Source organism: Plectropomus leopardus, chromosome 6 (genome assembly GCF_026936395.1).
Source record: "Plectropomus leopardus strain MGB_pleo_1.0 chromosome 6, ASM2693639v1, whole genome shotgun sequence".
Lineage (NCBI taxonomy): Eukaryota > Metazoa > Chordata > Actinopteri > Perciformes > Serranidae > Plectropomus > Plectropomus leopardus.
In genome coordinates, this window is record NC_142181.1 from 30,425,765 (window position 1) to 30,439,089 (window position 13,325).

At 37.8% G+C, this 13,325-nt stretch overlaps 1 long non-coding RNA gene across 4 annotated transcripts in view; it reads left to right on the plus strand.

Annotated features, from left to right (window-relative positions):
• The first annotated feature begins 984 nt into the window (after positions 1-984).
• LOC148189430 (uncharacterized) overlaps positions 985-13,325 on the plus strand; it is an 82,615-nt gene continuing 70,274 nt past the window's right edge. For 3 of the 4 annotated variants that reach the window (XR_015776849.1, XR_015776851.1, XR_015776850.1), the window contains exons 1-2: positions 985-1,439; positions 3,141-3,249. This is a non-coding gene — a long non-coding RNA (uncharacterized LOC148189430). The remainder of the gene's footprint in view (positions 1,440-3,140; positions 3,250-13,325) is intronic. The other variant, XR_015776848.1, reaches the window with a different exon arrangement.

Sequence of the window (13,325 nt, forward strand, 5' to 3'; positions counted from 1 at the left end):
GAATTGAACCAAACTTGCGGTGTTCAAAGGCAGCATGCCTGCATGAAACAAGAGGCTGTTCAACGCAACAATGTTTCTGTTTAAATAAATATTTTACTTATCAGGGCTGAATGCCTTCATGTTGGAATAATCAGAAAAATAAGTTTCCGACAGGGCAAATTCACATAAACAACCCTCCAGTTGGAGCAACAACATGAAAAGTCAGGGAAATTTTTGGCACATGAGTTGGTGAGTTGATGTCACTTTGGCAAAAACATGGAGAAAAAAGGAAAATGTTTGGTTGATAGGCCTTGTAATAAACACTTTATTAATTCACATACTGCATATCAATATTGCACCAATATGTAATTTGTAATATGGTTTAGGTTGTAGCTGTGAGTTGCTGTACATGTAGAGTGACCTAGATTAGACTGAACAGTTATTTTTTTAAGCATACGTCAGATAACACATCATTTTAGTAGTTTTAGGGGATGCAGACCTACTGGTGCAGCAATAAGTCAAATCACAGAATAATAATGCTAACAACTTTATTTATGAAACACCTTTAAAAACAGAGTTTACAAAGTGCTGTGACAAGCAAAGCAAAAGGAGAAACAGGAAGGCAAAATAGCAACAGAGAGTTTAAAAGTCTTACCAGAACTTAAGCAAGACAAAACTAAGTTAGAGTGAGAATATAGCTGAAACAAACAGAGAAAAAAATAAATAAGTAAATAAAATTAAATTAAATGAATTAAAATTCAAAATACAAAATGCAAGGCACAATATGTCGGTTAAAAAAATAATAAAATAACATAAAACAGTAAAAGCAATAAAACAACAAAATTTCAAAAGGAATAAAATAAAAGATAATTAAAAAAGACGTTACGACTTGTAATTGAAAAATGTAATTAAAGCTTCAAACTGTTATTAGCGTCCCTTTTTGTTTCCACATTATGATTTAAAAATCATAACACAACCAACGTCGGAAGACCGACTTACCAACACGGAAAGTGGGACCATCACGAGGAGCACGTGAATGCAGCATTTACCAGAATTCACCTGCACCTGCACTGCGTGGGGCACGTGACGTTGACGTGAAATCTCCGGAATCGGCGCCGCTGCTGAGAAGTTTGTGCTTACTTTGCTTGGTACATGTGTTAAATGTTTGTCCAGCGAACAGCCGGTTTAACACAAAATGTATGTATATTAATGAGGTTCTTGAAGTAACTTTAATACTATGCTCCTGCACCACAGCCAGGTGGAAGTCAACTTGTCTGATACGCCTAATTTACTGTATTTGGTCTGTGAAACAAGTGTGACAGAGGCAAGTGTAGCAGTACAAGTCACAGACGAGCAACGATGCTAACAGTAGCAGGCTGTTCGCTTGACAATACTACAAAACAGCAGCTTTTTGATGGTACTGCGTTGGGAGGGATCTGAGGGACGTTTGGCTACTTCATGTAAGTATTTCCATCTCATGTTACTTTATCCTTCTGTTTTACTACAATTCAAAGGGAAATACTTTAAAACTTCAATTAATAACCTGGGCTATTATTTGTTTAAATCACTGAACTCAACAGTCTTGTATGTGGAACAGGCTTTTGATTCCTTCCACACAAAACTGTTGCTAGGCAAAGATGGGAAATACATTTATTTAACCCTTTGAAACCTAGACAAATTAGCTTAAAAAACAAAAACAAAAAACATGTTAAGAAGGTAATGAGCAACAAAAGAAGAGATGACCCAGAAGTTAGCAAGAACGGGGGTTGTCAACTGTGCAGGAGCTTGTGTAACTTCATAAATGAGTGGAATATGTGCTTATAAATATGAACATACAGCACTCCTATCAGCAGGCAGCGATAAGGCTGGACTATTTTGGTGCAGAAAGAATGTACTGGTTATAATTATTTCTGTTAGAGAAAAGTTATAGTGTTATTCAAATTGCACTGATTTTACTGTAAGATGTTTTGTTGGACTGCTACATTTGAGGTTTGTTTCTGTAACAAAGAGTAAATGTTTTATTAATGGCTTGAATTTTACATTGTTTTATTTTTTTTGTTGTTGGATTGCTAAATGTAGATTGCTCTACATTCCTTTTACTTGATTGGAACAAACTCTGGCATTAATTTTTATTTTGGAGAGACTTTATATCAAACTGTAAAACACAGATTACCAGTTAAGACTGGGCTATTTTTTTGTTGGGGAATAATGCCCTGCAGTGTATGACAAGTTTTAAAATGTTATTTTCAGTACATTCATTGTTATATTAAGAAATACAGAAATAATATTTAAATCAAGAAAAAAAATCAATAGATTAATCAAAATCAATAGATTAAGTAGGGCTGCACCTAATGATTTTTTTTTTTATCGATTAGATTAATCGATAAAAAAATAATCATTAGGTGCAGCCCTACTCGGCAAACAACTTCAAACAGTCAAGGTGAAGATGTTTGGAGACAAAAGAAGGAAGGAAGTCCTTATCCAGATCTTTATTTACAAAGTGGGAGATGAACCAGAGAGTAAAACTACTCAACAGTATATACTTGTATGATTCTACAGTGTTTACAAACCTAATAACTGATGCTTTAGGAACAAAAATCAAAAACCCAACTATAAATAACGCTGGACGCTCAGAGGGATCCTTATCCTGCATTGCATGTCTTTCATACTGTATGTCAAGTACATTTTGCTAATATTCCACACTTTTATTTTTTAATGCATGACTGACAAATAATGGAGTATTTTAAAGTGTGTTTTTTCTTTTTTTCTTTTTGGTGTTTTATTTGAATTCAATAATGTAAGAAACCTTGTCAGGCCTAGTCAAGAAACCAGAAGAACAGGGTGAACAAGAGTTTACAGACAGTTTGCAGGGAAGCTACATTCAATGAAGCAACTCATCAGTTTCATCCTGCATTGTTTCACATTCTTAACAATGTGGAATCATTACACAGCAACCTTTAAGAAGCAGCTGTTCACTGCAGCCTTTCAGAATAAGGCTGTCAGATATGTGGGACACTGGTCTAGGAGGAACACTGTTGCTGTTGCTGTTGCATTGCCTCCTCCATAACAATCAAACAAGAGAATTGCTCATGTACTCACCATAGCCAGGTTTGATACTTTGCATCAGAATATAACAGTTTTAAAACTGGTTTCTGTTTTAGGAGACATCCAGGTGAAATGTCATGGCTCATAATCCTGCATACTGCTGTCACTGCTGACCTCAAGGTTGCTGCACATAAACGACTTGATACAGAAGAAGCTCCTCTAAAGGTAAGACACATACAGTATTCAGTGAACTCTATGCTGTGTGATACAGTTTGGTGATTGGATTCATCCCTCTGGCTGTAAGTTGAATATCACTGGCCTATGTTGTTAGATGCTATGAGGAGAGTGGTATTGTTCAAGATGTTGTGATAGTGGTGTGCTGTTGTCTTCTTTTGCATTTGATTCGATTGTCACTACATGTTCTACTGCAGACATTTTGCGTCCATTACAGCCTATACTCTAATTTGTTTTTGACACACAGTAAATATATCGGACAAAATAGTAGTAAAGAGACACATTTTAGAGCTCAGAGTTGGATAGAGATATGAGATATTATTGCTGTGTACAGTGAACATTTTTCTCTGATCTGTCCTCTCCCCATGAAATACTAGAAAGCTTGATCTCTCCAGTTAAAAAAAAAATCTAGTAAAACAGTAAAAAAGGAGGATAAATCCCTTTTGGCTAAACTGCTCACATCTCATTCTGTGAGGAGTAGTCATTGCTTTGATTGAAGATGTCACAAGCCAGAACAGTTGGGTACCTCAGATGTAAACTGTACAGTAGTGTTTTCATAGTACACACAGCAAATCTCTGGTATAAGCAACAGTATTTTGACAGTATACACAGTTAATCTTTGCTTTTATTACAATGCACAGACGATCGGTGCAGTTCATGTCTAGATTCATGTAAAGACACAGCATGTGGCACTGTGGTATGTGTTTTGTGTTCACACCGTAGTTACGATCTTGTGATAATCCGGACCTGCTTTGGTTTAAAGTCAGGCATGCATTTTAGAAACAAATTTGGGTTTACAATTATAAAATGGCAAATGGCTCAAAAATTGCATAAATATTCTAAAAAGAGAGATGACAGGAAAAGCATCACCGAATTGGGAGAAAATCAGTGCATAGAAAAAATAATAAATTACAGTGAAATGAAGCACATCGGCTCTTTAGGGATCTTCAGACACAGGTATGGAGGCAGAAAATAAATGTTTCTAAAAGAGGTGGTGTTGTATGTAACAAACGGCAGATAACAACGCCAAAAGGGAGGAACAGCCAACAGCCAGAGTAAGTGATAAAACCCCAGGTTTGGTTGATCAAAACAGTGCGACTGAACATGGGAACACTGCATCTCATCGCTGTTCTCATTGGCTCAGAAAGTAACTGCAAGTATCTCCAGCAAATGTGTGTAAGTGAGTCGCGGAGATGAAAATGGTTCCAGCTCAAAGCCTTTTTCAGTTGTTTCCAATTACTGTCAGCAGTGATCTGGAACAAGAGAGAGCTCATGGAGGTATGGGCTTTTGGGACCTTTAAAAGGATGAGGCAGATCTGATGTTGAAGTAGAGCAGCTGGAACACAACATTTGTTAAGAAATGGACCATGGTTGTCAAAGATGTGAATTTTTGGGTCGTTTTTGTTCAGTAAAATGGCAATTTCTGCATAACTGGTTTTAGTGTCATTGTCATTTGAATTGAATTTTTGGTAGACATTGAAGAGTGCAAACATACTTGTGGAAAATTCAGGGAATCTAAGTTTTTTAAGGCTTGCAGAGTATAAGCTACAGTAACAGATAATGTGCATTATTCATAGTGCAGAGATGTCACTGTCACGAATGCCGGCTGCTGTGTTTTTATGCATAATGACCCAGCTCCTGTTATGAGTCAGTAGTTCTTAACTGTTAAGAAAGGATGTAAATTTGCAGTCTCACACCCTTCCATGTGGTTTGTTCCCTTGTAACAGTGCCACATGATGGAGTGGGTAAGAAATAGATCTGAAGGCATCTGTTGGCAGTATGTTATAATACAACACTTGCAATATATATACATAATACTCAGTTTTTGGAAGAGAGGTACAATTTTTATTCACAAAAAGGCTTGAGGCAAGAGAGATGTTTTTGATGTGGAGTGCAGTGTTCATTTTGTATAATTATAGTTGAGGTAACACAGCAATCTGTTGGGAGTGACACATCTTTCCTTCATAAAAGCTGTCAGAGACATTCAGTAACTGGAAATGTCACAATGCAGCAAATTGACTTTGTATAAATTCTCAATTTCAAGCAATGTTTCTGCAAATTTGCTCAGCTTAAAGGGATACTTCGACAATTTTCAACCAGCTTTATATCATAACAATGTGGGTAGTACATGTAAACATGTAAATAAAAAAACTAGTACTGAGATCTTCCCTCTAGCCCCTCCAAGTTAAGCAGCATCAGGTGACGTGAAACGTGTCATCGGGCAGAGTTTCACTGGCTCTTGGGGCTGTAATTCCGCATTTTTGTATTGCCCACCATCCATGCCACCACCGCAGACACAAAGAGTAGAGATGACCAAGAGACAGAACCGCCCTTCTCTCTTTTCTTCCCTCAAACTCAGACCAAACTCAGATCAAATGGTAAAACAGCTACAGCTGATTGAATATAAACCAATTATATTACACTATCACTGCATATTTCTTGCCTAAAATGTTTTCAGAAACATATTTTAATGCCTTATTCACTGTAATATGCTAGAGTTTGTGAACAGAAAGAGGGCACCACGCTGCTTCCTGCACAGTTACAATGGAGGCCAAACAGTGAAACTAAGCAGCGCATTTTTAATACAAACCAAGACTCTGTTGCTGCATTGTATATTTCTCACCTCAAATGTTTTCAGAAACATGTTCTAGCTTACCGTTTAACTGTAATATATGATCATTTGTTACGAGCAAGCTGCGATTGTGTCAAACAAAAGAGTTTGCATTACATCACCAGAGGGCCTATTGTGATGCTGTGCAGTCCTTTTTCTCTGTTTTTTCTGGTTATGTAGCACCAATTTGCCAAGTATTTGCATCTTTCTTCTGCAAAGACAGCCCAGTTTTATGAAAAGACCATCTTCCCAGCAGTGAAATACTTATTTAAGCCAGCTATCTGCTGGCTCATATAGTTTCACTGTCTGTCAGGCAGAAGGACATTGATTATCATATCATATCCTTCCCCCACATAAACCAGCAAATAAGATGCCAGATTATATAATGGAGCGGTCAGGAAATGACTCCAGATACAGTTGCAGCAAATACTCTTTTCATCATCAGTTAATCAATTGAGTCATACTTGGATTGATGCACAAAAAATGGTACATTTTTAAAAGGGAAAAATGACTCACCAAAGTTCCCAGAGCTGAGGTGACTCCCATTTATAATCATCTAAAAGCTTAGAACTGTGATGTGTATAATATGTATCCTGCAGGATATGCAAGTTTGACACTTTAGAGACTCATCTTGCAATAACATTATAAGCCTTAATGACACCTGCTTGACTAATGCTGCAGTTTTAAAGTACCTAATTTAAACTTCTGCTGCTGTACTGCTGCAATTCTATATTCTACGGCCACACCGAGACTTAATTTAGCTGCAAGAAGCAAATCTGATCTGGGCAAATTACTGCAAGGTTTTAAAAAGGCAATTAAAAACCTTAGACAGTGTAGTTATTTGCCTTGATGATAAAAATCCGAGAGGATTAAAAAAAGAGCGTCTTGATTGCTGGGCAGAGAAAAAAATTCTTTTTACCACTTGGGAGAGCTCTTGCTGCGTTATTTTCTGCTGGTCCTTCCACGCCCTCATTCACCAAGTCAGCACAGACGGTTTGATCCTGCAGGATTCCCATTTTCCACAGGGTAATAAGAGTTAAAGAGTAAGGGCTAGGCTATCATGTTCACGGTCACTCGGTAAGCAGCAGAGTTTCTGCAGAAGCACAGTGCGTCCCCCATGGCCTCCCCTATAGTGCAAAAGTGGAGAAGCAATTGTGAGGATTATCAGTCTCCTATTACTGCAAATGTCACTGCATCAGCACCACTCAATGTGATTATGTCAATAGGGAGACACATTGGCAATGTTTACAGACTCAAACCTAAGAGCTGAGAGAGCGGAGTTGCTTTTGCCGTAGGCCAGGAGGGAAATTAACAGATAATCAAAAAACACTGACCCTCAGTGGTAGGACTGCTGTAAAACCTAAAACCAACACATAGCATTGAACGCATCCTTTGTTTTTTCTCTAAGCAATTACAAGGACAATAGACAGATTAAATCTGAATGCAGCAGCAGAATATAAATAATGGAACATTTACTGAACTACTAATAGTGAATGAGACAACATTATTACTCATTAGCAGACATAGTGAGTTCCTCAGGGGCCACAATCTCCTGATGGACTTTTCTAAACACACCAAAGAGAATTTTAATCTCTACAGTACAAACTAGCAACAAAGTATAAATAAATTAAATTATAATATAAGATAAAGAGAAAGTTGATCCTGTATTCTGATGTAAAAAAAGGGGATGATATTTATATTTATTCACAATAAAATTGAAGATCCCAGGTGCACTAGGTTATTTTCCTCGTATGAAGAAACCCTCTATATAACTCCTTACAGGCTTCCCATGGTCAGAAAAATCTGGCAAACTTGTCAAATTCACAATCTTGTTTGCCAGACCTGAGAAATTCATGAATTTAGTGAAATCCTTCAAAGTTTTTAAAAGCATTGAAGGCATCCTTTGTTTTGTTCTGTTTTTTTGTTTTGTTTTGTTTTTAGTTTAGTTTTACTTTTTCTCTGAGTAATTTCAAGGACAATACACAGATCAAATCTGACTGCAACAGTACGAGTATAAATAATGGAACATTTACTGAAGTGCTAATATTGAATGAGACAACATTATTACTCATTAGCAGACACAGTGAGTACTTAAGGGGCCACAATCTCCTGATGGAATTTCTAAACACACCAAAGAGAATTTCTCATCTCTACAGTACAAACAAGCAAGAAAATATAAATGTATTAATTTATAATATAAGATAAAAGAAAGTCTTCAGCAGTTGGTCCTCCATATTTTCCTTTTCTTCCCCTCTTCGCGGCTCTCCCGTTGCGTGTGCTAAAGAAATGGACTTGGATATCATAATAACCCTGAGAGGCTTTAGCTTTGCTCCACTTCTGTCTGTGAATCTGACATCAAAGCTTGCGCTCCTAATCCCCCTGCCCTGTGGAGGTAAACAGGGGCCCGTGTGTCGATACCTGGCCTGTTATGATGACGAAGGACTATCGCGTGCTGTGCGGGGGCACTCTGAGCTGGATTAAAACAAAGTAATCTGCTCTGCCGAGAGACAGGGAATAACCGCAGAGGTGCCAGGGGTTAAGCAAATAAACAATGTGCTCCTTTTATGGGGAGTCTTTAGCAACACCTGCTGTGCTGCGGCACAATAACTGCTGTACATTCTACTCTCTGTCGCTCTTGTTATCATAGACATGCAGAGAAAATGTTAGAATCCTGATGGCTTTATGTGCAGCTAATAATAGTGGGTTACTATTATTGGTGTCATATTTTCTCTGTATATCACACAAAATACTGAATAGCAATATGAAAGCAATGGATATCGGGGGGGGGGTTATTGCGTGCTCCAATAGGTCATATCCTATCCCTCTAGTTTTGCCCTAAAACCTGGCTACAGTATGTCTTTAAATTATGGATTTTATGAGATTTTGTGAATTTGTAAACAAGTTTTATGCCTCCCCCATGAAGAAATGTAAAAATGCTTTTTTTGGTTTATGATTCAGCCAGGCTAGATGCCGCAAGGCTGTCAGGCGCCACTGATGTCTCCCCTGATATCCTATTGGGGGAGACATTGTTACATGTGGTGAGATCCAGCATCATAAATCTCACTGCAGTTTACTACTTATTGTTGCTGTAGTTTGGCTTCTCAATTCAAAATGACAACTTCAGGAGCTGCATTTTGACTCTATTTTTAATTCTGAAGTAAAATAATTAGAACAACAAAAATAAAAAAAAGCAGCAAACCAAAACAGCAAAGCAGTTTGTGGTTACATTTGTAACCCTCATGCCGCTTACAGACTCTTAAAGGGTACCTTTTAAAACATATGATAGTCTCTCCAATGGCATAATGTACATAAGTTATTTATACTAAGTTAAAATATCTGGGGTCTCTTTGTCTAAATATTTCTGTAATATTGTATGATGGGAAGCATATAAAACAGTTATATGAAAGCACCTGTACCTGTGTTCATGGTTGGAGACTAGTTCCAGCACAAAATGATATGGATTTAGAAGTATATCTGTACCAAATACAGAGATGAGACCAAGTCATATTTTGCAAATCCATAAGTTAGTCTCAGGTCTTGGGACTCCTCAGTCAAGACTGAGGAGTCCCAAGTGCTTTGAGTTTCAAGTCTAAATCAAGTCATAATGTGCTCTCCACCAGATGTAATAAAGTTTTAGGTAGGTAATGACTTTATAGAAGTTTTGCATACCTAGAACTGGTTTTTGTTGACTGCTCAGAAGTTTTAACAAAATTATCTTTTTTTTGCCAACTGGCACTCAGTAACATAGCAACAGTTCTTTATAGTTCTCTCCTGGAACTTGATTAGATGCTGTCAGATCTATTCAAACATAGTGGATCAGGGGAATGGCTTGTCAGCTTGATGGCTGTAATTAGCGTTAATGTTAGTTGATTCAGTAAATTTAGAAGAATGAATTTATTCCTGCACAATTTTTAAATTACATACTTTTGAACCATTGGTCTTGGGGAATGTTATCAAGTATTGTTTAAGTCAACAGGCTCAAGCCTAGGTGAAGTCGAGTGTCATTTGTGTTAGAGTTCAAGTCAAGTTGCATGTCTTTTTCAGACTGGTCAAGACTAAAGTCCTATGTCATCAAGTTTGTGACTCAAGGCTTATTTGAGTCCAAGTCACATAACTTGAGTCAAACCTCTCCTAATTTCACTTTGGACTGACAGCCAAAAGGTACATTTCTGGGTCACTACCACATGAGATGACTGACTGTACAGCAGCTATTTTGCATTTAGACATAATTGAGAGCATATGGAATCTTATTTACACCAAATAGCCGGGTTTTGTATTCTTGTCTTGTTTTGTATTGAGTCTCATAGGACTTGTTGGAAAATGTAATTTTCCTTGCATTCAATAAAACGTCACTTCTTACCATCGATGTGGGACCCAAAAGCTCCTCAAGATATCCCACTAGTGATTGTAGGGATGGTGTTTGTATTTATTTACAATAACTTGGCAGATCCCAGGTGTGATTGGTTATCACACAGCAACGTTCCAGCACAAAGAAGCCTTCATGAGACTCTTTACAGTCAGTGTGACAGTGAGATAAACACCCTCACAAATGTCTTTTTTATTTTTTGTGAAGAATTGATAAAATGGTCAAATATGTTCATGCGCAATGGTCAGATTTATTTGCTTCCTGTAGTGTATTTGTGTTTGGTTTATTTCTTGAAAATGGTGGGATGCACTGATTCAGACACATTTGCTGCAAACTGGTCAGAAAAAAACCTTAAAAGTAGCTTAATTCCTAATTGTAGGTTTCAATGTTGATTTTAAAACTTGGACAACAGAATTGGGTTGCCAGGTTTGTGCCGAGATGAATTACAATATGTGATACAAAACTTTTGGTCAGGAATTCAGCCTTTACATGGTTGTATAAAAGGTCACACTCATTTTTAAACAATTCAGACCAATTCAGTATCTGCCTTAAAGAGTAGAGTATTTGTTCTACACATTGAAATTGAATGACATTATACCAGTGTGTAGAACAAGACATAAAACAAAAAGGATTTGTCTCTTGAGACCAGCTCCACCTCTCAGGATCTGACAACAAACAAAAATTCGAATCGGCCTCAGCATGCACACTTACACACACTCTATCACTCAGTCACTCTTCCAGCCAACCAACCATGATTAAAACCATGATTGCATCAACCAAAGCACCGAGGAGAAACAAATAAAATCGAGTAGCAATTTTAGGATTTGGGATATCGGGACATGTAACTGTAATGTTTTCCCAAAGTAATGTGGTGGAGCGTAGCAGGAACTGTCATAACGAACCATGGATGATTTATGGTTTACTTGGGAAAAACAGAGGGATTTTAGTGGAGCAGGCTGCTTTGTTAGAGGTGTTATGCCACCTCTCCCTGGCTGCTAGAAAACAACACATGCAAACTTTAGAGCAAAACTAAAACTAGTGAGGTGAGCCAATCCTATAGATTTCCCCAGGCTGATATCAGGCCTGCTGGGAATGTTTTAGCAGATGTTGAGTGAAATTTGATCATGGGTTCAGAGGGATAGTGTGAATGTGTGTGTGTGCGTGTGTGTGTGTGTGTGTGCGCATGTGTGTATATGTGTGGGCAGAGGAAGGGGAGGGTGTTCTTTAACACTGCAGCTGTATTGTTGCTTCCTATAAATCAAGTGTTACAATGTTTAAGGTGCAATCTATAATCTGAATGCAATAGGGCCTTAACACAACCAAAATTCAAAACACATGGAAGCTGCTCAATAGCAACTCACTGCTGTTGACTTTCAAACACGGACAATGTTAGACAAATGTTTTCTGTTGATGTTTTAGATTTTATTGTAAATTGATCTTACAAATATTACGTGTATTTTATATTATATTACATTATATTGTACAGATATTTTTTACATATTAGTCTCGCTCATATACTTAAAGATGACATTGTTATCTATAAGTCAAATTCCTCAGTGACATATGGGAACATGTACAGTATATCGTTAAACAATGAGCATCCATCCATTTTCAATACCGTTTATTTTGTGCAAAGTTGAGGGTGCTAGAGCCTTTCCCAGCATGCACCAGCCCAGCAGACAGAAGAAAATGTTGAAATAGCAAACCATGAATATGTTACATTTTCACCTTTCATGTAAACCATATAAACATTTCTAAAGTATGTAGTGTGTTAGCTGACTTTGTCATCGAAAGGTGGACGGGATGGTGAATGGCGTGTAACCTGGCGAGATGCCTCGCAAGCTGCAGACCACTGTTCGTGACCAAAGATCAACTAAACCAGTTGTGATTTAGAGAGTCATTGCTGTGTTTCCAGCGGCTTTTCAGGCACCAAACATGGGTGTAGTGCCGTAAAAAGTGTTTGTTTTTCATCTGGACATTGCTGCATTTCCTGCCACAATAATGATACAAAAAACAATAGTTTTTTTTACTGAGATAATGCTGCTTTTTTATTGGAGATTGTGTCTTCAAAACTGGGTATTTTAAGCGAAAACATGCAGAGCCAAGTGAATTTTGTACTTAAACCTGACCACACATTAGTTGCAGCATTGTTGAAATATAAAGTTTCAGTGTATCTGCTACATAATAACGTGCAAATGTAACATATCTGTGGTCTGCAGAAACGTATTATGCCAACATTATTTGCTGGCAATAGGGTTGCATGCATCGGTACCAAGAGTTTAACTCAAATTGTCATGTACTGTATGAGCAATTCAAAGTCTCTAATTCACTTTAAGGGCAATGGGTTGTTGGAAATAAGTTACTAATATTGAATTTTGCACAGATCATCATAAAACAAAGTCTAGCAAATGTCAGAGAAGCATTCAGTTTCATTTCCAGGCATATGAGGCCAAACCAAAATCTGTTTTTTGGAAAAACAGCATGACTGAGTCACCAAGCCACTTCATGATCTGACCACACAGCTTACTGCCAACTCTATTGTGTAACATCATAGAGCTGGAGAAGCTTTTGACTACTTCCCCTTTGGTGCAATAACGCAGCACCTGCATGCATTCCAGTCTGCTGCAGCTCCTGCTGCATGAAACGGGACTGCACTACTGAGGCATGACATTCACTTCAAATTAATACCGGCCCCTTCTGAAGAAGCCAAAATAGCTCAAAGTCAACTGGAGAAAACCCTTTAAATTCATCCACTGGGGACCTGAGATATGCCACCCTTTTTTTTCTCCCAAAATTCACTGCCCTGCTCATATCAGTGGGGGAGACAATACCAAGAGTACTTGGCTTTAGCTTCCTCTGAGCTACACAGAGAAGTGTGTTAGCTGCACTGTCTCTGGCAACACTTACCCTGTATAAGTTGTTAACATCGATCCCAGATGATGCACCTGCGTGTGGAACTTGGTGGATATAATACAGTATATCATAGTTAGAGGGGGTGTCGCAAACAGGAATCTCATCACAATTTATCCCTGAAAAAAAAAGGAAAAGAATGATGGATGAACAAATAATGCTCACATTCGCTTCCAGTCT